We start from the raw sequence: 23146 nt of genomic DNA on the forward strand, positions 1-23146 counted from the left end.
CATCGTCGTCGTAGTAGAAGTCGTTGTTGTTGCTGTCGTAGTAGAATCTTCCACCTGAGACACAGAGACATGAGAAAAAGTGGTCACTCCAGCCCTTTTAATTTTTCCTTGCAATCCACTACAGTCTGTTATGATTCTAGTTCTCTGGTTCCTTGTTTGAAAGGTTGGCTTTCTTGACCCTGTATTTGGCACAATATGGCCTTTGAGGCCATCATGCTGGTAACTCCGAACCTACCCTTCTGGCTCCAGGCTCTAGAGGATGACACTTAACATCTTCCTCACCACAAGAGCAATAAAAGTCGAAAGATCCTTTATGGATTCTGCTTAGTGCACACACCATTGCTTCTTCCCTGCAGATAGCCTAGAGGGAATCTTCATGCACCTAAACTTCTTAAAGCTAAAATTGAACTCACTGTGCTCCTTAGCCCTTAGTGTGTTACACTTTGAACATCTTTTTGCAAGCAGAGCTGGGCACAAACGTCAAAACACTTGAAGGGGAAGACAGCAAATCTGCCTTTAAATCTTTTTCCTATTTTGCTGCTTTCTTAACCTTTTCCTCTCCGCTTAATAGACTGAGCCTCTTTAGATGCCGAGTAAACTGATTATGTGTTTTTTGCCCTGTCAGGCTGCTACTGTGGGTATAATGGCCCATGGGTGAATGAGTTATATCACTCACTGTTTACTGGATGCTGCATCGAGGGAGATTGCACGCACTTTGTAAAACCATCACATTGACTTCAGGTGATGGCTCTGGCATGAATTGATTGCCTACGAGTAGTATGCAGAGGACTGAGTCCCTCCCTCCCTCTGTAAATATGCCTCTGTTTGCTGACGCTGCAGTGGGAGAGCCAAGAGGCCCAACTAATTGATAAAGGCTAAATAAAAACCTGCCAACTGTGAGAAACACAGACTAGTGAGAAAACACATAGACTAGGATGGGAGAGCAGGTACGTGACACAGTTCTTAGCTTAAGAAATGAAAAGCAGGCCAAAAGACAGGTAAAATGAACAAGGAAGGTGTCTTCAGTGCAGACAACATAATAGAAGTACTGTAGTCTCTGGATCTAGGAGGTTTTCTGAGTGGTAATAGTAAATGCACATAAACTATTCAGAAAGGTTGTTCACACAACCAGGCTTACCTAGGTAGAACAGGGCAACTACAGTTAGGGCTGGTTGTATGCAACGCTGGGATTGCTCCCGATCCTGGCGCTTCACCCCTGGGTAGTTCTTGTTTGAAACCTGGGCTAAAAGTAAGGTAGCAGGATGCATGCATGCCTCCTACTTCACACCCAGATTGTGTGGGCACTTTGGCTGCCAGTAGCCATGCTTACCATAGAGCTGGTAGTGGGAGGAATAGCTCAGCATCTGGGAGATATTCCGACTTCCTTCCCACCACCTCTCCTTCAGTGCATCATTTGCCTCTACACCACTCATGTGGGTGTGCTAGGGATGTGCACAAAACTGGAAAAATGTGGTTCAGCTCGAATCAAAATGGATTTGAACCGAGTCCAGCCCAATTCTGTGCACACCCGAGCTGAACCATGTTCGGTTCAAACCAAGCCGTTTGAGTAGGCTTGGAGCTTTACTGGTAAAGCTCCAATTGGACCTATCCACCCTCAGCACAGTACTTCCAGTGACTGTTGCTGGTGTCTATCTTATGTTTTGTTTTAGAATGTGAGCCCTTTAGGGACAGGGAACCATCTTATTTATTTATTATTTCTCTGTGTAAACCACCCTGAGCTATTTTTGGAAGGGCGGTATAGAAATCGAAATAATAATAATAATAATAATCCTTCATAAACAACTATCAAAACAGTTCGATCACATTTTGCAAGGAGGTGATATTGAACAATGGCTAACAACTGGGAAAACTCATCTCATAATGAAAGATCCAGCAAAAGGTGCAGTTCCAAGCAATTATAGACCGATAACCTGCCTGCCAACCATGTTCAAATTATTAACTGGAATAATAGCAGATGAAGTGATGCAACACTTATTAACTGACAAACAGCTTCCAGTTGAACAGAAAGGAAATTGCCCAAACACCAGAGGCACAAAAGACCAGCTGCTGATTGACAAAATGATTTTAGAAAACTGCAAGAGAAGAAAAACAAATCTAAGTGTTGCATGGATTGACTACAAGAAAGCCTTCGATTCATTGCCTCACACATGGATACTAAAATGTTTAGAAACAACTGGTGTCAGCAAAAACATTCAGATATTTATTTTAAAAAAGCAATGAGCATGTGGAGTACACAGTTAACAATCAATGGCGAGACACTTGGACAGGTTAGCATTAGAAGAGGCATTTTCCAAGGGGACTCATTATCCCCTCTGTTGTTTGTAATCCCCATGACCCCACTTTCACAAATACTAAACAAAACAGGCCTCGGATACCAAACATCTAAAACATCAAGTCAAATCAACCATCTGCTGTACATGGACGATCTGAAGTTGTATGGAAAGTCCCAGTCAGAAATCGAATCACTGCTAAACACTGTCCGTATATTCAGTAGCGATATAGCAATGGAGTTTGGACTAGACAAGTGTGCTGCATTAATAATGAAAAGAGGAAAAATAAGAAAAACAGAAGGAATAGAACTGCCCAATGGAAGCAAGATCAAGAACCTGGAAGATAAAGAATGTTACAAATACTTGGGCATTCTCCAGGCTGATAACATCGCACACACTGAAGTTAAAAGAAAAATTGGAAGTGAATACATCAGGAGAGTTAGAAAAATCCTCAAGTCCAAACTCAATGGCGGGGACACCATACAAGCCATAAACACCTGGGCTATACTTGTTATCAGATACACTGCAGGAATAATAGACTGGACCCAGGCAGAGCTAGAGAAGCTAGATCGTAAGACCAGGAAAATCATGACCATCAATCATGCTCTGCACCCCCGCAGTGATGTAGATAGGCTATACCTCCCTCGCAGCTCAGGTGGAAGAGGAATGCTGCAAGTCCATCAAACAGTAGAGGACGAGAAAAGAGGCCTTGAAGAATATATCAAGGACAGTGAAGACGATGCACTTCAAATGGTCAAGAACGAGAAACTATTCAACACCAATGAAACAAAGCAGGCCTACAAGAAAGAACAAGTCAAGAACCGAGCAGAAAAATGGAAAAATAAGCCCCTGCATAGTCAATATTTGCACAATATAAGTGGAAAATCAGACATCACCAAGACCTGGCAATGGCTTAAGAATGGCAACTTGAAGAAAGAAACAGAGGGTTTAATACTGGCTGCACAAGAACAGGCACTAAGAACAAATGCAATAAGAGCAAAAGGGCTCTGAAGGGAGGGCAGCGTCCTTCTTACCTCCTCTCAGCTCAGTTTTTTAATTCCATTACTTTCCTTGTTTTAATCTTCTGAGGTTTGGGTTTTCTTTTGCCTCCCTGCCCTTCGTCCTTTTTACTGCCAACACCGAGCTTGTCAGCAAAAGTATTTCAAGGTTAGCACTCGGAACAGAAGATATGAGCCCGCAGCCCCCACCTGCTTTCCGTGTTTGTTGACTCAGCTTGAGTCAGACCTCAGCTGGCTACAATGGGAAGAAAGCGGTCAAGAATCAGTCCATGTAATTCGACCACGGAGCCCAACAAGCGTGCAAAGCAAGCTTCAAAGCAAGTAAGCAAACAAGCTTCAATTCGTCACTTTTTGCCAACTGCAGATAGCCTAAGTTCTTTGGATCCAGGCTCTCTAAATATTAAGCAGGTGGTGCAGGGTCATATGCAGCCCCCAGGTGCATCAGAGCAAGATCTTACACAGCTTAAGTATACTACGGTGAGAAATGGAGTCTCCCAGAAACTGTTATGCACAGGAAATGAAATATTAACCCCAATAGAGCAGCCTACCCCGAATGCCAAGGGGAGGGAACGGAGACCTTTTCAAGCATCCTCCCACAACCCCCAGTATCCTAACCACAATGAGGGGATGGGCAAATCATCGGCCTTCAAAACCAAGACACCCAAAAAGCTCCAGCTCCAACAGCCTCCAGATCTATCATCTTGTCAGCTGGTAGCTGAAACGCTTAAAGCGGTATTCGATAGACTCTCTCAACTAGAGAGGAAAGTGGATACTGTTAAGATGCTTTTGCATGATTTATATAAAGGGCAGACTAAGAGGGGGAGGCCCGATAATGATATTAGTGGGGATAAGAAGCGCGGCTATGGCTGTGGTACTCACCAGACCTATTACAACTCCAATGTGATTCCAGGAGGAAGCTGCTCAGTTAACAGAACATTGCAACCAAACCGCATCTCCCTTGTAGTTTACCTGAACAGGGCAAACTACAATAAGTGGTATAATTTCTATTCTATCAGATGTTCTTTAAGTCAGCTCTTGAATTGCAGTTTGAGAGATGTTGACCTTAAACGCTTTGAGAGGCTACCATCTAACCATTTCCAAAGTAGGCTCATGCTAGACTTCTATTCGCCCTGGATCCCGAATAGGATTCTACAAAGGAAATCTTGGCTTGAAGGCTTTGAGATTTTTCCTAATCGTTGTTTTGCCAACACCATCTTGGAGCCTCTAATTCCAAAGCCTCTCAGGAAAACACCAGAGCAGTCGAATGAACAAGGGCATTGCAATTATGTTGAGACGGTACCTCATGTCCCGAAACCACTTCCGCCTATGGAATTTCACTCAGTTGACTCCCTCTTCATGCAGTTCACAGAGGATATCATTGGTACAACCAACGAATCGAATCCTCTGGTAATTAGCACTTCCTCAATGACAGAAGAGCTGACTGTTGCAAGTAACCAGCCTACCTGGAGGAAGTCTGAGGAGAGGTTAGATAAAAAGATAGATTTTCTCTCCTCCTCACCAATTAAGACTAGTAACTACATGCCCTTTTCATAGGGCCAGATGGGGGTGGACCTGCAGCAAGAGCTGGAACTAATTAAGACAGATCTCCCACTTTTGGCACACCTTGCAGAAGCATTTAAACAGCCAGAAATTTCCCCTAAGAAAGATCGGTGGTTTAATTTACTGGCTGATCCCCACTTTGCAGCTGCTATGCCACTCTTGAAGTCAGGACAAGATTGCCCTAACACCCCAGATTCTTCAACTAAAAGCACCTCCTTGGAATCCCAAGTTGCTACAATGAACACAAATACCCTTATTGTTCCAATACAAACCCCAGCTCCTCATATAGATTTCCATCCAACGGTCCCGCAGGAAAAGCAAGAGATCCCCTCCCTAGAAACAGGCCAAGAAACATTGACCCAGGTCATTTCCAGGGGCAAAGAGGCCCCATCCACTCAATGAAGGGAGGCTGACCAGCACGGGCTTGTTCTGGTATCCTGGAACGTAGGGGGCTGGGAAGCTAGATCCAAGGACCCTTCATGTTTGAGTTTTCTGGATAGTTTTGACATCATATTGATGCAAGAAACCTGGGCACTCTCTGACCCGGTACTTAACGGCTTTTACATATTTTCTTTACTGGCTGCCAAGAGCAAGAAAAAGGGCAGACCCAGCGGAGGACTCGGGACTTTTATTTCAACCAAGCTATGGGCCTCAGCAAAATGGGTTTCTTCTTTGGATAACATAGCACTGACTGTGGAAGTTGCTCATAATCAGACTGTAGTGCTGATAGTCAATGTATATCTCCCACCGAAAGGTAGGGCCCAGGAAATTAAGGACACTTGGGGAAAGTTGGAAGGGTACATCCTTGCCCTTACAGAGGAATCTCCCAATGCAAGTATAATTTTGGGAGGTGACTTTAACGCAAGAATGGGCCCCAGTGATGAATTTCTTCATGCACGACATAAGAGAAGTCCCCCTATTTGGGAAGAGTACGTGCTCCCGTACCCGCGCCTCTCTAAGGATAACGTCTCAAATCTGAGCGGATATTGTTTGGCTCAAATGACCTATGGCTTAGACTTATTCGTTTTAAATGGCTCAGTAGATAATGACCATCCGGCAGAGTTGAAATTCTGGGCAGGGAGGAGAGCGAGTGCCAGTGACTATTTTATTATCTCGAGGTGCCTGGCCCAGTACTCCCCTAGTCTGGAGGTGGTCCCACAAGTGGAAAGTGATCACCATCCAGTTACTCTGCTCCTGCAAAACCTGCCGGGCCTCAAACAGCTGGAGTCAGTCCCTGCTATGAAGATAAAGGAAAACTGCTGTCGTACCAGATGGTCTCAGTCTTTGGCTCAGACAATCTCCACTCTTCTTCAGTCGCAACATTTACAGAAGTTGAGCCAAGATATGCTTGATCCCTTGGACCCGGTTCAAACTATACAAGTTTATAACTCCATTACCTTGGAACTGCAGAAACATCTCATTTATAAACAGCGCGAATCCCCCAAAGGTCAATGGAGACCTTCTAAACCATGGTTTGACCAAGAGTGTGTGGAGTGCAGACACCATCTTTTAGAAAGATACCAATCCTATAAGCTAGATCCTATTGCAACATCAGCCCAAGAACTATTGCTCCAGAAAAAGCAATATAAACAGCTGATTAAACAGAAAAAGCGAATCTATATGAAATCTTCCTGGGATCTGTTATTGCACTCAATTCAATCAAGACAGCAGTCCCTTTTCTGGTGAGCTGTGGCAGGGATTCCCCTCGGAAGACATCTAACGCCTGATGCTCACATACATCCAGAGCTCTGGGAGAGGCATTTTAGAAAATTGTTCTGGGAGGAAGGGACCCTTTCAGGCCCCTTCATTTTCAATGAGGAGCCACTACCAGACTGGCCGCCCGTTTCTATAGCAGAAGTATCTGACTTAATACATCAATTGAAGCCTGGCAAGGCCCCTGGCGCGGACTTGCTCCCGCCAGAGCTGTTCTTGTCTAATATAGACTGGTGGGCGCCGGTGCTTGCATCGTTGTTTACTGCTATTGATAGCTCAGGGTGTATACCGAAAGACTGGGGCCTGGCCATCATTGTACCAATCTACAAGAAGGGGTGCAGAAGCGACCCAGGCAACTATCGGCCGATTAGTCTTCTGAGTACAGTTAGTAAGCTTTATGCTAAACATCTCTATGGGAAGCTGAGGGACTGGATGGCTCAGGACAACATTCTCGCAGATGAGCAAGCGGGGTTTAGAGAAGGGAGGTCTACTGTAGACCATTGTTTTGTTCTGCATCATCTAGCACAGAAATACGCTCAGTCCTTGCATGTTGCCTTTGTCGATCTTAGGTTCGCTTTTGATTCAATCCCTCGGGACAGGCTCTGGGATAAACTGAGAGTTTCCTCTATTGATCGGCGACTCCTAGCCCTAATTAGAGCTTTACACACATCACCAAGCATGAGGATTAGGTACAACCCGCAAGGAGGATTAACTAGAGCTATTCCAATTGGAAAGGGGGTCCGGCAAGGATGCGTGCTGGCGCCCCTGCTGTTTAATTTATACATCAATGATATGGTGACCCAGCTAGATAGTTGTGAATTCCATCCTCCGAAGCTAGCTGGAAGAAGTATCTCAGTGCTACTGTATGCAGATGATGCGGCCATTTTGGCTAGAACCCCAGTTGGGCTTAGGAGGGCCTTAGGGGCACTGGCAGTCTACTGTAAGACTGAACGGCTGAGTATCAACTACCAGAAAACAAAGGTGTTCTCCTTTGCTAGGAGACCCAAGAGACGGGTCTGGAAAATTGATGGACAAAGGATAGAGCAGGTCCAAAACTTTGTATATTTGGGGGTAGCTGTTCACTCATCTGGTTCAAGACGAGCCCATGCCTTGCACGTGGCCCAGGCTGCTCAAAACAGCGCCCGAGCTATTCTGCAGTTCCATAGATCCAGGAGTGGGCATCTTATCTCCGCGGCCATAAAACTTTTTCAGGCGAAACCATTGGCACAGTTATTATACGGTGCCCAACTAGGTCCCTATACAGATCTGTTCCCCTTAGAAGTGGTGCAGTCCAAGTTTCTGAGAGCATTATTTCAAACCCCTAAATGCACCTCCAATGTGAGGCTCAGACTGGAGGCGGGCCTCATTAGAGTTGAGGCCAGATGTTGGCAAATGGCGCTGTTTTATTGGCTGAGAGTCCATTCCTCAGAGATAGGGCTGAGCCGCCTAGTCTTAGCGGACTCATACCAGTCGACTTGGAAGCGTTCACTGAACCAAAAGATGACTTCTTTGGGCCTCGATCAGTCCGCCCTGCTCACGCAAAGTTTGGAGACAGCTAGGAAGTCCATCAAACAGAGAATTGAGGATATTGAGAGACAGACAGACATGGCAAGGGTACCTGATTTTCAGTGCCAATAATCAGTTAGGTATTGCTTGGCCCCAGCACCCTATCTTACTGCCCTGGAGGTGCCCCCTCTTAGAAAAGCTTTCACCTTGGCAAGATGTAATGCCTTGCCTTCAGCCCTTTTAGAGGGACGATACAGAGGGATCCCCTATGGGGAGAGGCTTTGCCCATGCGGCGAGGGTCAAGTTGAAACAGTTACCCATGTACTATTGGAATGCCTGCTCTACAGAGACCTGTGCCGGGATTTCATTCACCCTCTGACAGTCAAATTCCCAGGTCTCGATCTACCTCAGATGACTGCCAGGCTCCTGGAAGGAAGTAATTCCTCTTCCACTAGACAGGTAGCCAAATTTTGCAGTGAAGCCCTTCGCTTTCGGAAGAGCCTAAAAATGGACAAATAAACGACACAATGCCAGAGCAATTTGTACTCATATCTCGGCTAGTTGTAGCTGGGCATGTGGGGATAGGTATTGCCAGCTTAAAAGTAGCTAATTCAATGCTAACACTTTATAGAGCCCCTGAATTGTATATCTCCTCCCAGATTGGGAGCTGAGCTGTGTTTGGAGTTGTAATTGTTCAATAAGCAGGAACAAGCTGCCCTTTTATTTTAATCTATTTCACTAGTATTTTACTAGCACTTTCAGTGACTCTGTGCTGAGCAGGACCCCATAGAATGCTGATTATCCCCTCTTTTAAAATTGTTCTGATTTTATACTGCTTTTTGACTGAAACAAAGTGTTTGGCTGAGTCCTTTTTAGCTTACATGCATTTTATCTATTCTGTTTGTGTTTTATATCATGTTTTTAAATTTTGTATTTTTAGATTCCCTCCCCCTCAGTCTTAATGCTACATCAATTTTAATCTCTGTAATACTGCAACACTTTCCTCATATTGCATTTACTGTATAGTGTTACTGTTTTACAACTTGTGCTGGTCAACGACCGTAATAAAGATTATTATTATTATTAGAGCAAAAGTTGAAAAATCCACAACAAACAGCAAGTGCCGCCTTTGTAAAGAAGCAGATGAAACCATGGACCACCTAATCAGCTGTTGTCAAAGGATCGCACAGACTGACTACAAACAAAGGCATGACAAGGTAGCAGGGATGATACACTGGAACATCTGCAAAAAATACAAGCAACCTGTAGCCAAAAATTGGTGGGACCATAAAATTGAAAAAGTTGAAGAAAATGAAGATGTAAAAATATTATGGGATTTCCGACTACAAACAGACAAACATCTGACACACAATACACCAGATATAACTGTAGCCGAGAAGAAAGAAAAACAAGTTAAAATAATCGACATAGCAATACCAGGGGATAGCAGAATAGAAGAAAAAGAAATAGAAAAAATCACCAAATACAAAGATCTACAAATTGAAATTGAAAGGCTGTGGCAGAAAAAGACCCAAATAATCCCAGTGGTAATTGGCGCCCTGGGTGAAGTTCCAAAAGACCTTGAAGAGCACCTCAACACCATAGGGGCCACAGAAATCACCACTGGCCAATTACAAAATGCAGCTTTACTGGGAACAGCCTATATTCTGCGATGATATCTATAACAACTGACAATAAAATTCTGGCATCCCAGGTCCTTGGGAAGGACTCGATGTCTGGATAAAACAAACCAGTCAATAACACCTGTCTGACTGTGTAAACAAGAAATAAAATAATAATAATAATAATAATAATAATAATAATAATAATAATAATAATAATAATAATAGGGAATCTTACCATTAAAGGGGAAGGGGGTCCTGGGAGCACCCCCTAAAACTAGTTGGGACAGGAGTGGAGTAGTTTTACCTTAAAAGTGCTGCTGCTGGGGAGGCAAAGAGGTGGGTGGGATGGCTCTCCCCACTCCTGCCAGAGAAGGAAGGGCTGACTTGGGTCCAAACTAGCTCTGCCTGCTCTGGCAGGGGTAGGGGGGAGCTGCCGCCGCCACCCCCCTGCAGCCACTGCACCTGCTACCATAGTCAGTGGCACTTTTAAGGTAAAGCTTTACTCCTGTTGTGCCTCAACAAGTTTTAGGGAACCCCCTCATCCCCCCTTTACTGGTACATGGGAATCCTTACCAGATCCCCCTTTACTAGTACATTCCAAGCTGGCTTGTACTGAAACGGGCCTGGTTTGGCTCATATTTGGCCTGAACTGGGCCTGGTTCAGTTACATCCAAACCTTTTGAGTCAAGCCAGCTCAACCTTGAGCCTGGCTTGAGTTGAACTGGTTCACACACCCCTAGGTATGCAAGCGGTTGAGCCCTGGATTGTGTGGGGGAAGGTAGGTTGGATCCTGCCATCCCACCAGCAGTCCCCAACCCCAGTCTCCATTCCAGCGGTTGTGTGAATGACCTTAGAGTATAATTTCTTATTTCTCTATAAAAGCTGCGACAGACTGGGTCATGTCTGCAGTCCGATCCTTTTAATACCAGGTACCTGTTCATATAAGTGCACCGATCTGTTCCTCCATATTTACTGTGTTTGACCATTTCCATTTTCAGAAACCATGTGCAGAAAAAATAAAACCAGAGGCTCATTGGCTCAAGACATAATATGAATGCATGTGGGACTTTGGCATCAGAGAAATCCTAGTGCTTGATGTGCAAGAACAGCTTGTAACTATCTTCCACCACCACTGTTTTGGTCAACCAGGAAGCAACTGAATTCTGGGGAAAAAATTACAGTAAGGAAATAAATGTTTTACATAACTGATTTGTGTGCACAGCACTATTTGGCTCACTTTCAAACTGTCTCACAAGGCATACCTCAAGTTCAACCTCCCCCTGCTGGGCTACCCCAAGCTGTGGCTAAGATATTCCCCTTAGGGGATGGAGCCGCTCTGGGAAGAGCATCTAGGTTCCAAGTTCCCTCCCTGGCTTCTCCAAGATAGGGCTGAGAGAGATTCCTGCCTGCAACCTTGGAAAAGACACTGCCAGTCTGTGAAGACAATACTGATCTAGATAGATCAATGGTCTATCTCAGTATATGGCAGCTTCCTATATTCCTACATTCCTATTAACCGTTTATAAAAGGTTCAACATAGGGTATAATGGGGACTCAAACTGGCCCATTGTTCCCTATGCAGAGCACTTAGGGGCAAAAAACCAGGGTGGGTGGTAGGCACCCACCATGGATGCCTACCATCCAACAAACCCCAAAGCAATCAGACACTCCTGTGATTTTTAATGAATTTCTGAAGATTTTTACATTTTCCCCATAGGGAATAATGGGGATTTGAGGATGCCCCAACTGCCCCCCTGGGGGGGTGCCTGGGTACCAAAGTGGGTTTGGGGGCAAGGCAGGTATGGCCAAAACTCCCCCCAGGAGCCCCCTGGGGGGACAGTGTGTGACCTTAATTGCTGTGAACTCTGTGAACTCAGTGTTCACAGCAATTAAGGTCACACACTGTTCTTTTTCAGATTGGAGGAGCAATTCCTATTTATTGCATTGAAACAGGCTAAAATCTTTTAAAATTTATATTTTTAAAAAACCTTGAACTGCACCAGTTTGGGGCTTCAAGGGGGAGTCGTGGCACAATTTGCCTTGCCCCCAAACCTACTTTGAGGTGCCTAGGCACCTCCAAGGGGGCAGATTGGGCCCCCTCAAATCCCCATTATTCCCTATGGGGAAAATGCAAAAAATGTAAAAATCTTTAGAGAATCATTAAAAATCTCAGGAGAGTCCGATTACTTTGGGGTTTGGGTGGGTGGTAGGCACCAAATGTTGTGCCCCTAGGTGCTCTGCATAGGGAATAATGGGCCAGTTTGAGTCCCCATTATACCCTATATAGAACCTTTTAGAACTGGTTCAAGTTGGGTTCGAATTTGAACCAAACAGGCCAAGCCGGATTTATGCACAGCCTACTGAGCAACAGGCTTAGGTTAGAATGCATGGAGAATTTTTGCTCTTCTAGCCTATGCTATAAACCTATGCTATAAGGTGTTTTGATGGGCAAATTTCCCCAAGCACAATTTGTAATGGATACACCCAAAGTGAGCTAATTTGAGATGGATTTTATCCAAATTAGTTCATTTTATGCCCAGGTTTATGCTGTGCTCCCTATTATGGCATTAAAATTATGTTTGGGCTCATTTTGCAAATCAGCCAAGAACTTCTAAACTGAGGATGATCATATTCTAAATTATCCAATTCCAAACTTTGTGTGCATTAGGAGGTTAGGCTAGTTGGGGTCGCAACATGAAATACAAGGAGATATAGTTGCATGAGAAGATCGCTCATATCACATATCAATCATTTGAACTGGCCCTGAGTTAACAACACTGGATGTATTACTGCCTAAAAGGGCAATCCTTTTTATAACAGCCATGTACTAGAAGTGGTATGTGTCCATGTGTATGCATGCACAGTATGCAGGATACTAGCGGTGTGCACAAATTGAGGTTCATGTCAAGGTGAGGCAGGGCTGTAATAATGGGTGACTTCAATTACTGAGTGTCACGCCCTTGATCTCAGACAGCGAGGAGGAAGGGGAAGCTGTCAACTTTCCAGCCGATGCAGGAGTGTCTGAGAGGCAGAGCCCGGCTGCCAGTGTTCATGAAATGGCTGTGGTAGATCCAGCTAATGATTCAGAGCAGGCACAACAACCTGAGACAGCAGAAATTGTGAAGGACCAATCCGAAGAGGAGCTATGCAATCAACCTCCACTGACTCCACAACAGTGGCGTCTTAAGAGACGCAGGACTCAATTAGAGACTATTAGGAGGAGCAAACGCCTCTTGCAGAGGGCTGATAAGCCTTGAATTCCTGCCAGCTGGGAGCTCTCAGCTTGCACTATAAATTACATCACCAGCCTTCTACTCACTGCTGAAAAGCAACGTTTGTCAACCTCTGTGTTGACAGCGTGCAGCCAAGTCTGGTCAAGACGAACTTCCCGAGCCGTGTCCTGTTGCAGCAGCTCCGTTTTGTCCCGTGATCTTCCCTGGCAGTTGGCCAGACCCTGACAGTGACACATAGACTGAGTAAATTCACAGTCAGGTCATGACAAAGAGGTCAAATTTCTAGATACGCTAAATAACTGTGCCCTAGAACAGTAGGTCTTGGAACCAACCAGAGAGAAGGCGACCTTGGACATAATCCTGAGTAGCACCCAGGACCTGGTGTGGGATGTCAGTGTCATTGACCCTTTAGGGAACAGTGACCATAGTGCAATCAAATTCAGCATACATGTGGGGAGAGAATCACCAAGGAAGTCTAACACAGACATTTTGAATTTCAGAAAAGGAAACCTCCTCAAAATGAGGAGTATTGTGAAAAGACAGCTGAAAGGGAAAATCAGGAGAGTCACTTCACTCCAGAGTGCATGGAGTTTACTCAAAACCACAATACTAGAAGCCCAGTATATCCAAAAGGAGAAAAGGTACCACTAAGTCCAGGAGGATGCCAGCATGGCTAACAGGTGATGTCAAGGAAGCCATAAAAGGGAAGACGACTTCCTTCCAAAATTGGAAGGCCTGTCCAAATGAAGAGAACAGAAAGGAACACAAACTCTGTCAAAAGAAATGCAAGGTGATAATAAGGGAGGCAAAAAGAGAGTTTGAGGAACATTTAGCCAAAAGTATCAAGGGGAATAACAAGAACTTCTTTAAATACATCAGAAGCAGGAAACCTGCCAGGGAAGCAGTTGGACCATTAGACAATGAGGGAGTGAAAGGGATTATTAAGGAGGATATGGAGGTTGCAGAGAAGCTAAATGAGTTCTTTGCGTCCGTCTTCACGGCAGAGGATACTGAACATATACCTGTTCCTGAACCAGGCTTTTTAGGGATGGAGGCGAAAGAACTGAGTGACAAGAGATGATGTTCTAAACTGTCTGGAAAAACTGAAAACTAACAAATCACCAGGGCCAGATGGCATCCATCCAAGTGTCCTCAAAGAACTCAAATGTGAAATTGCCAACCTCCTTGCTAAAATATATAACTTATCCCTGCAGTCGGGCTCTGTACCAGAAGACTGGAGAGTAGCAAATGTAACACCGATTTTCAAAAAGGGATCTAGGAGTGATCAGGGAAATTACAGGCCAGTTAGCTTAATGTCCGTTCCTGGCAAATTGATGGAAAGCATCCTCGAAGATAAAATTGTAAAGCACCTAGAAGAACAGGCCCTGCTGGGAGTGAACCAGCATGACTTCCTCAAAGGTAAATCTTGCCCCACCAACCTTTTGGAGTTCTTTGAGAGTGTCAACAAGTGTGTGGATCAAGGTGATCCAGTTGACATAGTATACCTGGAATTCCAAAAAACTTTTGACAAAGTTCCCCATCAAAGACTCCTGAGGAAACTTAGGGGTCATGGGAGAAGGGGACAAGTACATGTGTGGATTGCTAACTGGTTGAAAGACAGGAAACAGAGGGTAGGGATAAATGGGGAGTTTTCACAATGGAGGGAAGTAAGAAGTGGGGTCCCCCAGGGATCTGTACTGGGACCTGTGCTTTTTAATTTATTCATAAATGATCTAGAACGGGGTAAGCAGAGAGGTGGCCAAATTTGCAGATGATACTGAACTCTTTTGGGTAGTGAAATCCAAAAAGGATTGTGAGGAGCTCCAAAAGGATCTCTCCAAACTGGGGGAGTGGGTGACAACCTGGCAAATGAGCTTCAGTGTTGGCAAGTGTAAGGTGATGCACATTGGGATGAAAAACTCCAACTTCAAGTATACGCTGATGGGATCTGAGCTGTCGGTGACTGACCAGGAGAGGGATCTTGGGGTTGTGGTGGACAGCTTGTTGAAAGTGTCGACTCAATGTGCAGCAGCTATGAAAAAGGCCAATTCCATGCTAGGGATGATCAGGAAGGGGATTGAAAATAAAATGGCTAATATTATAATTCCCTTATACAAAACTATGGTGCGGCCACACCTGGAGGACTGCATACAATTCTGGTCACCACATCTAGAAAAGGACATTGTAGAACTGGAAAAGATGCTGAAGAGGGCAACCAAGATGATCAGGGGCCTAGAGCACCTTTCTTATGAGGCAAGGCTACAACACCTGGGGCTTTTTAGTTCAGAAAAAAGATGACTGTGGGGAGACATGATAGAGGCTCTATCCTAAAATGCATAGAGAGAAATTCTTCTCCCGCTCACATAACACTAGAACCAGGGGTCATCCAATGAAATTGGTTGCCCGGAAATCTTGGACCAACAAACGGAAGTACTTTTTCACAAAATGCATAATCAACTTGTGGAATTCTCTGCCACAAGATGTGGTGACAGCCAACAACCTGGATGGCTTTAAGAAGGGTTTGGATAACTTCATGGAAGAGAGGTCTATCAGTGGCTACTAGTCGGAGGGCTGTGGGCCACCTCCAGCCTCAAAGGCAGGATGCCTCTGAGTACCAGTTGCAGTGGAGTAACAGCAAAAGAGAGGGCATGCCCTCAACTCCCGCCTGTGGCTTCCAGCGGCATCTGGTGGGCCACTGTGCGAATCAAGATGCTGGACTAGATGGGCCTTGGTCCTGATCCAGCAGGGCTGTTCTTATGTTCTTATGTTTATGCATTGGTTCAGCGCCAGGGGGAGGGGGAGGGGGAGCATGATCTTTAAGAAAAAGGAGAGCAGGTCCTTACTTGCTCTCCACCTCCACATGCAGCTTCCTGCTGCTACAGAGCTTGTCCCAAGTACCCTTGCACGGCACCAGAATGCACATGTCATCTGTGCATGCAGAGGCACCATTTACATGGTCATCGTGTTGTTGGCCACATATGTGTGGATACCATGTGTGTGCTGGAGCTGCACAGGGATATTTGGGACAAGCGCTGTAGCAGCAGGAAGCTGCATGCAGAGGCAGAGAGCAATTAAGGACCTGCTCTCCTTTTTCTTAAAGATCCTGTTCACCCTCTCCCTCTCTGTGGCACCGAACCAGTTCGGACCTCATCTGAACCAGTTCAGCACTGATCCAGTACATGAATCTCAGTTTGTGCACATCTCTAGAGTATACTTTTGCTGAGATTTCTTCTGAGAGAAAAACTAGAAATAACAAAACTTGTGGAGGGAAGGAAGACCTCTCTAAACCATCACAGACTGTTGCTATCAGTTTTACCCTTGCTTCTCTACAAACTCCTTATAGTTTTCTACATGCAAACCTTTGAGGTGTCAGCACAGCCCTTTTCTGCAGATCAAGCTACAGAAACAGAGTAAAATAAATGATAAAAACAAAAAGCAAACACCATGTATGAAAATCCACACTTGCTTTTCAAGCCCATTAAAAGCTTCCTCTTATTTCATCATAATTGCTGTCTCTTTTATTGACATAGAACATTGCAGCTAGTCAAGTTTCATTTTTATTTCTCAGTGTAAATATATTGGGGGGAAACCTTGTCACTGTAAACAAATGGCAGACAAGAACGCCCAACATCTTTTACAGATGCTGTTATGTCTCCTCTAGCCAGACAGGTTATTATTAAGTCAGAATTTGTTGTAATCATCTGTTAAATTTAATGCCAGTCTTCACAAGTTGTTTGAAAGAACGTCAACAAGTTAAATGCTCTGCTGTTTGTACTGCAGTTATTTCAACCTAAATCAGTTAATAAAATATATAACTATCAGGCAAAGGAGTATGAATCAAAACCAAACAGGTGGACATCCAAGAATCAAGACCCCTAATTAGCCCATGTCATCTGGAACGACTACTAATACTACTACTAAACTTTGTAGCCAGATACTTGAGGTATCTTTTGTATTTCATGCCCAGAAATTACTAACAAAAAGCTGAACTTGGCCCACCAAACACTTAAGATGGGACACCAGGAAGAAGATTTTTTAGGAGCTAGATCAAAGGCAAGCCATAGAGACTTTACAGCTCTATTGGCCATTACATGGTGGTGCATATTTCTACTTGGCAGTATTATAGTATAGTACACTCAACAGTTACAATTTTATTTTTGGGGCTTTATGTTTGTTTTGCAATTGTTAGAACCCTATCAGTCACAAGGTTTCACTGCTCTTGTATATTTGGAAGCATGGTTTATTCGATTTCCAGCCCAGGTTTCTGAATGTAAGGTTAGCCTAGGTTTACAATTTCATACTTTGCTGAACAAATATGAGGTTGGTAAATATGCCTTTTCAAAGTTGAAATGGAAAAGGAAAAGGAAGAAAGAAAGAACAGAACAGAACGTTATAGTTTTCTTTGTTTTCATTTTAAAAGGGACCATGATGACTCCTATGTGGCCTACTGGGGGAGGAGGGGATTTCTGAAGAACAGAAAAGCAAGTGAAGATCCAGAATTATCAGTAGGTGGGCTGTGACCTCCAAGACTTGTAAAGTATCATGAGATGGGTGTGATAAGCAAACAATATAAACTTGAAGTACCCCATCAAGGGTGCAGAGAAGAACAAGGAGGCAGTTAATGGTGCTGCTAGGAAGGGATGGCGCAGAAAAACCTCCAGCAGTTTACAGTAAAGTACACGATATAGTTACTTATATGGTCACTAAAGGAACAGGGTGAACATGGCCTAGCAAGTGACTTCCTTGTTCTCTGTAATATGTATCTCACAGTTGTTTCTGCTAAGTAACCAGATGAGAGAGCAGAAGGCTGACTGTAAGGATGTGCACAAAACTGGATTTGCCAGTTTGGCTCAAATCCGAATTAGATTCCAGCTGATACGGCTCAGCTTGGTTTAGGCTTGGTTGAGCCAGACTTGGTTTGAGTTCCAACAGAGCCAGCTCGACCAGCTCGGAGCTATGCTGGTAAATTAAAATCTGGGGAGGATTCCCCTTTACCAGTATAGGAACGGGGGGAATAAAGCAGGCGGGGAGTAAACATTTTATTGGTTGTGCCAGGCCTTTTGCAGATATGTGTTTGGGCTCTCTTTAGAAGCGGGGTTCAGGGGGTACATCCGGCAGCTATTACTGTAGTGGTGGGGAATAGAAGAATTGGTGTTGCTACAGCAGCTGGCCATTTCCCTACAGGGGAAAAAAACCTAGTAATTTAGTAACTGTTTCCACTTCTGGCTGCCCTGTGAGCTCTCAGGCCTCAGGGAGCAGTTCCAACTACCCACAGAGCCTAGCCATGCTCCTTTGTAATGCCAGATCAGTACAGAATAAGATGAAATCATCCATGACTTGACCACGGATGAGGGAACCAACCTGGCATGTATAACTGAGACCTGGTTGGGGGAGGCAAGTGATCCAGTTTGGACCCCGCTTCTTCCACCAGGCTGCTCTGTTGCGGAGCAGGTTAGGAGAAGTGATTGGGGGGGGGTGGAGTGGAGTGACTGTGGTCCATTACCATCTCCCTTACCAGGGTCCCTGTGAGACAGCTGACTTATATTGAGTGTGTATTTTTGAGGCTTGGAATTAGGGGTAGGTTGGGAATTCTGTTGATGTACTGTCCACCCCACTGCCAATGGATTCCCTAACTGAGCTGATGTAGCTGGTCTCAGAGTTGATGTTGGAGTCTCCAAGACTTTTAGTGCTGGGGGACTTCAATATCCACTTTGGGCTGGCTTGTCTGGTGCAGCACAGGAATTCATAGCAGCCATGATAACTATGGGACTATTCCAATTAGTTTCAGAACCAACTCACATTGCCGACCACACACTCAATTTGGTCTTTGTTCAGATAGGGGAGGGTGATCCATGAGTGGGGGATCTTGTGGTTTCCCCATTGTCATGGACAGACCACTACCTGGTTAAGCTTGGTGGTCTATTACCATCACAAATGGTTTCACAGTAACAATCCACCCCTGCAGGGGTGGTGGACCTGTTAGGATGGTCTACCCAAGAAGGCTGCTGGATTTAGTAGGATTCAAAAAGCCTTGGAGATTTAGTGTTGGTACTGCCAGTGATCCTGTGGATGCCCTGGTGGAAACCTGGAATAGGGAATTCACTAGGGCAGTAGACACAATCGCTCCTAAGCATCCCTTCTGACCTGCTTTAAGAGTGGCCCCTTGGTATACAGAGGAGTTACAGGGGATGAGCAACAAGGTAGGTGACTAAAATGCAAGTGGTGGAGAACTTGGCTCAAATCTGACAGGACATGGCATAGAGCCCATTTGAAGTTTTATGAAGTGGCGGTGCATACAGCAAAAAACCAAAACAAAAACCCATTCTGAGTCTGCAGAATTGAGCCTGTGGGTTCATCTTGAGCATTGAGTCAGCAGGTTCACCTTCAGCAGAATTTCCCCAGGTTTTGAGGAGTTTAATTCAAGCTCTTTGTTTTTTGAATCAGTCCCCAGAGACTATGTCCTGCTCTAATGCTTTTAATGAGTTCTTTGCGGATAAAATCTCTTGTGTTTGGACTCCACTGTCTCTGTAGAGTGTATTAAGGAGATGTCCAGCAATCCTTCTTGCACTATCAGATTGGATCGCTTTCAATCTGTGACTCCTGAGAATGTGGACAAGCTGCTTGAGGCGGTGCAGTCTACCAGCTGTTCTCTGGATCCTTTCTCAACTTGGCTGCTTCTATCTAGCAGGGAAATTGTTGGAGGTGGCCTGGCCTAGTTAATATCATTAATGGATTGCTAAGGGAGGGTAGGATGCCTCCTTCTTTGAAAGAGGCAATGATTAGACCACTTCTTAAAAAGCCTTTCCTAGGTCCCCCAGCAATTGATAGTTACAGGCCAGTCTCCAATCTCCCATGGTTGGGCAAGGTGATTGAGAAAGTGGTGGCTAGCTAAACAGCACCAGGTGGTTTAGGGGGGAACTGATTATCTAGACCCATTTCAAACTGGCTTTAGAGCTGGGTATGGGGTTGAGACAGCCTAGGTCAGCCTAATGGATGACCTTTATAAGGGAATTGACATAGGGAGTGTGACTCTGATGTTTCTTTTGGATCTCCTGGTGGTATTTGATACCATTGACCATGGTATCATTCTGGATCGCCTGGGGAAATTGGGGATAGGAGGCACTGCTTTGCAGTGGTTCCATTCCTATCTCTCGAGTAGATCCAAATGGTGGAGCTTGGTGACTGTTGCTCTTTGAAACGGGGACTATTATATAGAGTCCCTCAGGGCTCCATTCTGTCACCAATGCTTTTTTATATTTACATGAAACCACTGGGTGAGGTCATCAGGAGATTTGGTGCAGGGTGTTATCAGCTGATGACACTCAAATCTATTTCTCCTTGTCATTAACATAATCAGGAAATGACATTCATTCCTTAAATGCCTGCCTACAGGGAGCTATGGGCTGGATGAGAGATAACAAATTGAAGCTGAATCCAAGCAAGACAGAGGTGCTCATTGTAGGGAATTAGAATTTGAGGGATGTTAGAACGTCCTGTGCTGGATTGGGTTACATTTCCCCAGAAGGAACAGGTATGCAGCTTAGGAGTGCTCTTGGATCCAGGCCTCACCCTGGTATCCCAGATAGAGGCTATGGCTGGCGGTGCCTTTCATCAGCTGTGGCTGATTCGTCAGTTGTGTCCTTGAAGAAAAACAATCTCAAAACAGTGGTGCATCAGCTCGTAACCTCCAGGCTTTATTACAATATGTTCCATATGGGGCTGCCTTTGTGCATAGTTCAAAAACTTCAGTTAGTCAAAAATGTGGCAGCCAGATTGGTCTCTGGGGTAACCTGGAAAGACCATATTATGCCTGTTCTTAAACAGTTGCACTGGACACTGTTATATTTCCAGGCAAAATACAAAGTGCTGGTTATTACCTTTGAAGCCCTGAACGGCTGAGGTCTGGGTTACCTTAGAGAGCACCTTCTTCCATTTGATCCCCACCACACATTAAGGTCATCTGGGGAGGCCTTTCTCCAGTTACCATCAGTACATCTGGTGGCAACTCAGAAATGGGGCCTTTTCTGCAACTGCTCTAGACTGTGGAATGCACTTCTAGTAGAAATTTGTGGTTTGGGATCCTTGTTGTCCTTCAAAGGAGCCCTTAAAACTTATTTCTTTGGTATGGACTTCCAAGGTTTTTAAATTGTTCTTGAATGTTTTAAACTCTTTTAAAATTTGTTTTTATATTGTTTTAAGTTTATTGTTTTAAAAGAAGGTTAGGGTTTTTTGTTTGTTTGTTTTTTGTTGTGCACCACCTAGAGCCTTTGGATAGGGTGGTATAAAAATGTAATAAATAAATAAATAATAAACAAATATGTATTTATAAGTATGAGCCATGGCTGTGGCGATGGTGGTGGTGGGGTAGCAGGTAGTAGCCCGGTTCAGGCATCTGCAAACACATGGGGGCCATTTTACTAACCTCCACACATGTCCAGAGGCCATGTGTATGACCACATAAATGGCCTCTGTGCATGCATGGAGACCAGTAAAAAGGCCCTCATGTGTGTGCAGAGGCCCGAACCTGGCCACTGCCAGCCCAGGATACTCAGGGGGAGGGTGACGGGGTAAGGTGGGATCTGCCACCACCACTACCGCCCCTGCCCCCCGTGACTGGCCAAGGCTGCTCCAGTTCGACTCTGAACCCATCAAACCTAGTTGGCTTGATGTTGAGCCCAGCTCAAAACAAGCTGCTTCGCAAACCTCTAGCTGGCTGCAGCTGATGGCTGAAACTCCATAAACTGAAAGAGGTCTATGGAGGCAATATAGGTGGTGGTGTAACTCCCATGTTCATGAATCAAGTCCTCCCCTTGGCTGAGCATGCTTCTTCAGAGCGGAGCCTGATGAACAGGGCCCCTTGCCATTGGCAAAACATTCAAGTGAAGCAGAAAGTAGCTTGCCCTCCTCATAATGATCCCTTGCTCCTTCCTTGGAGACCCTGAGAAATCTTCTCACTGCTCCAGCAAAAACCAAGATGGTATGCCAAAATAGCATCACTGTTGACTAAGCAGCATTGAAATCAATAAGACAAGATAATTGTGACTAACTTAAGTTCCATTAATTTTAATGACTATGTTTTTTTTAAAAAAATACAATCCTATGTTTTTCAGGAGTCGTAAAATAATGGAGCTTTATCACATCACAAAGCTTCGGTTTGATAACCAATTTAGATTACAATGCAGAATGGCAAGAAAATGGTTAGCTGTTTATATCTCACGGCACAATTTTCTAGTGTTTAAACCTTTGTGTAAGAATTTGACACAAGTCCCTCCTGTTAGCTCAGTGCAACCTTGCAACAGTGAACAAATAAGACCGCCTGTAGTGTACTAGAAAGGTCATTTTCCATGGACTCTTGTGTTTACTATAGAATTCTTCTGCTTTATTTACATTAGGCCCTGACTAACAAAATACTGCAGTCTTTTCAGTCTCTCAGATAGACAGATAGATAGATTCAGAAATTCAATTTTCAATATGAACAGAATAAAAACTAAAGTATTTTAAAAACTGATCCAAATTCAAGTAGATTCAAAATGTAATGCTGGACTAGTTTAATTAAAGAGCATTTCTTTTCCTAATTAAATTTATCCAATGAATATGCCTCTGCTCTTCTGGAAGTAAACATTAGGAGAGATTGTGTGGATTAATGAAAATAGAATGTTTCCAGTTTAATGGAACTTTTGAAATACATATGGAAGAACAGGCTGAGAAGGTTGTCAGCCTTTGTTCGATAAGAGTATTATATAGAACCTCCCCCACCTCACAAAAAATTAATCCACATAATTTAAAACTGTAACTAACAACAGGTAGTTCTATCCTTGTGCCCACTGGCGACTTGCATATTTGGCACTTTTGCCCTTCTACATAAAGCATGAGTGCTCTGGCTCGATTCAATTGTAATGATACCAAGTCACCTAATCCTGGTTAGGCAACTGGAGCATTCTGTGGGTTGCACACTCTTCCCATCTGCTTGGTGCAAAGATAATGCTACCCAAATACAGTGCCATAGTTAGACAATTGTTTGTGGCCTGTGTGTTTGCATGCTCATCCCACCTTTGCCTCCTCTTTCTCACAGTTTTGAAGTAATTGTGGGTAGCATTACAAGTGCAGAGTTTCCATAGTCAGCTAAACCCACAATCTTCAAAACCCGCTCCAGGGACTGTTTCACGCTGCAATTTGTCACAGGGAATACCAATGTGAGA

General features: G+C 44.4%; 2 long non-coding RNA genes across 2 annotated transcripts in view; one reads left to right on the forward strand and one right to left on the reverse strand.

The window, feature by feature from the left end:
* LOC128328054 (uncharacterized) overlaps positions 1–3436 on the reverse strand; it is a 35578-nt gene extending 32142 nt beyond the window's left edge. Inside the window, exon 1 of the long non-coding RNA XR_008308973.1 lies at positions 3326–3436. This is a non-coding gene — a long non-coding RNA (uncharacterized LOC128328054). The remainder of the gene's footprint in view (positions 1–3325) is intronic.
* Positions 3437–3555: 119 nt separating this feature from the next.
* LOC128328055 (uncharacterized) lies at positions 3556–10889 on the forward strand. Its single transcript, XR_008308974.1, has 3 exons — positions 3556–3631; positions 9177–9306; positions 10713–10889. It is a non-coding gene; the product is annotated as an uncharacterized LOC128328055 (long non-coding RNA).
* The last annotated feature ends 12257 nt before the right edge of the window (positions 10890–23146 follow it).

The sequence above is a fragment of the Hemicordylus capensis genome, chromosome 5 (genome assembly GCF_027244095.1).
Source record: "Hemicordylus capensis ecotype Gifberg chromosome 5, rHemCap1.1.pri, whole genome shotgun sequence".
Classification (NCBI taxonomy): domain Eukaryota; kingdom Metazoa; phylum Chordata; class Lepidosauria; order Squamata; family Cordylidae; genus Hemicordylus; species Hemicordylus capensis.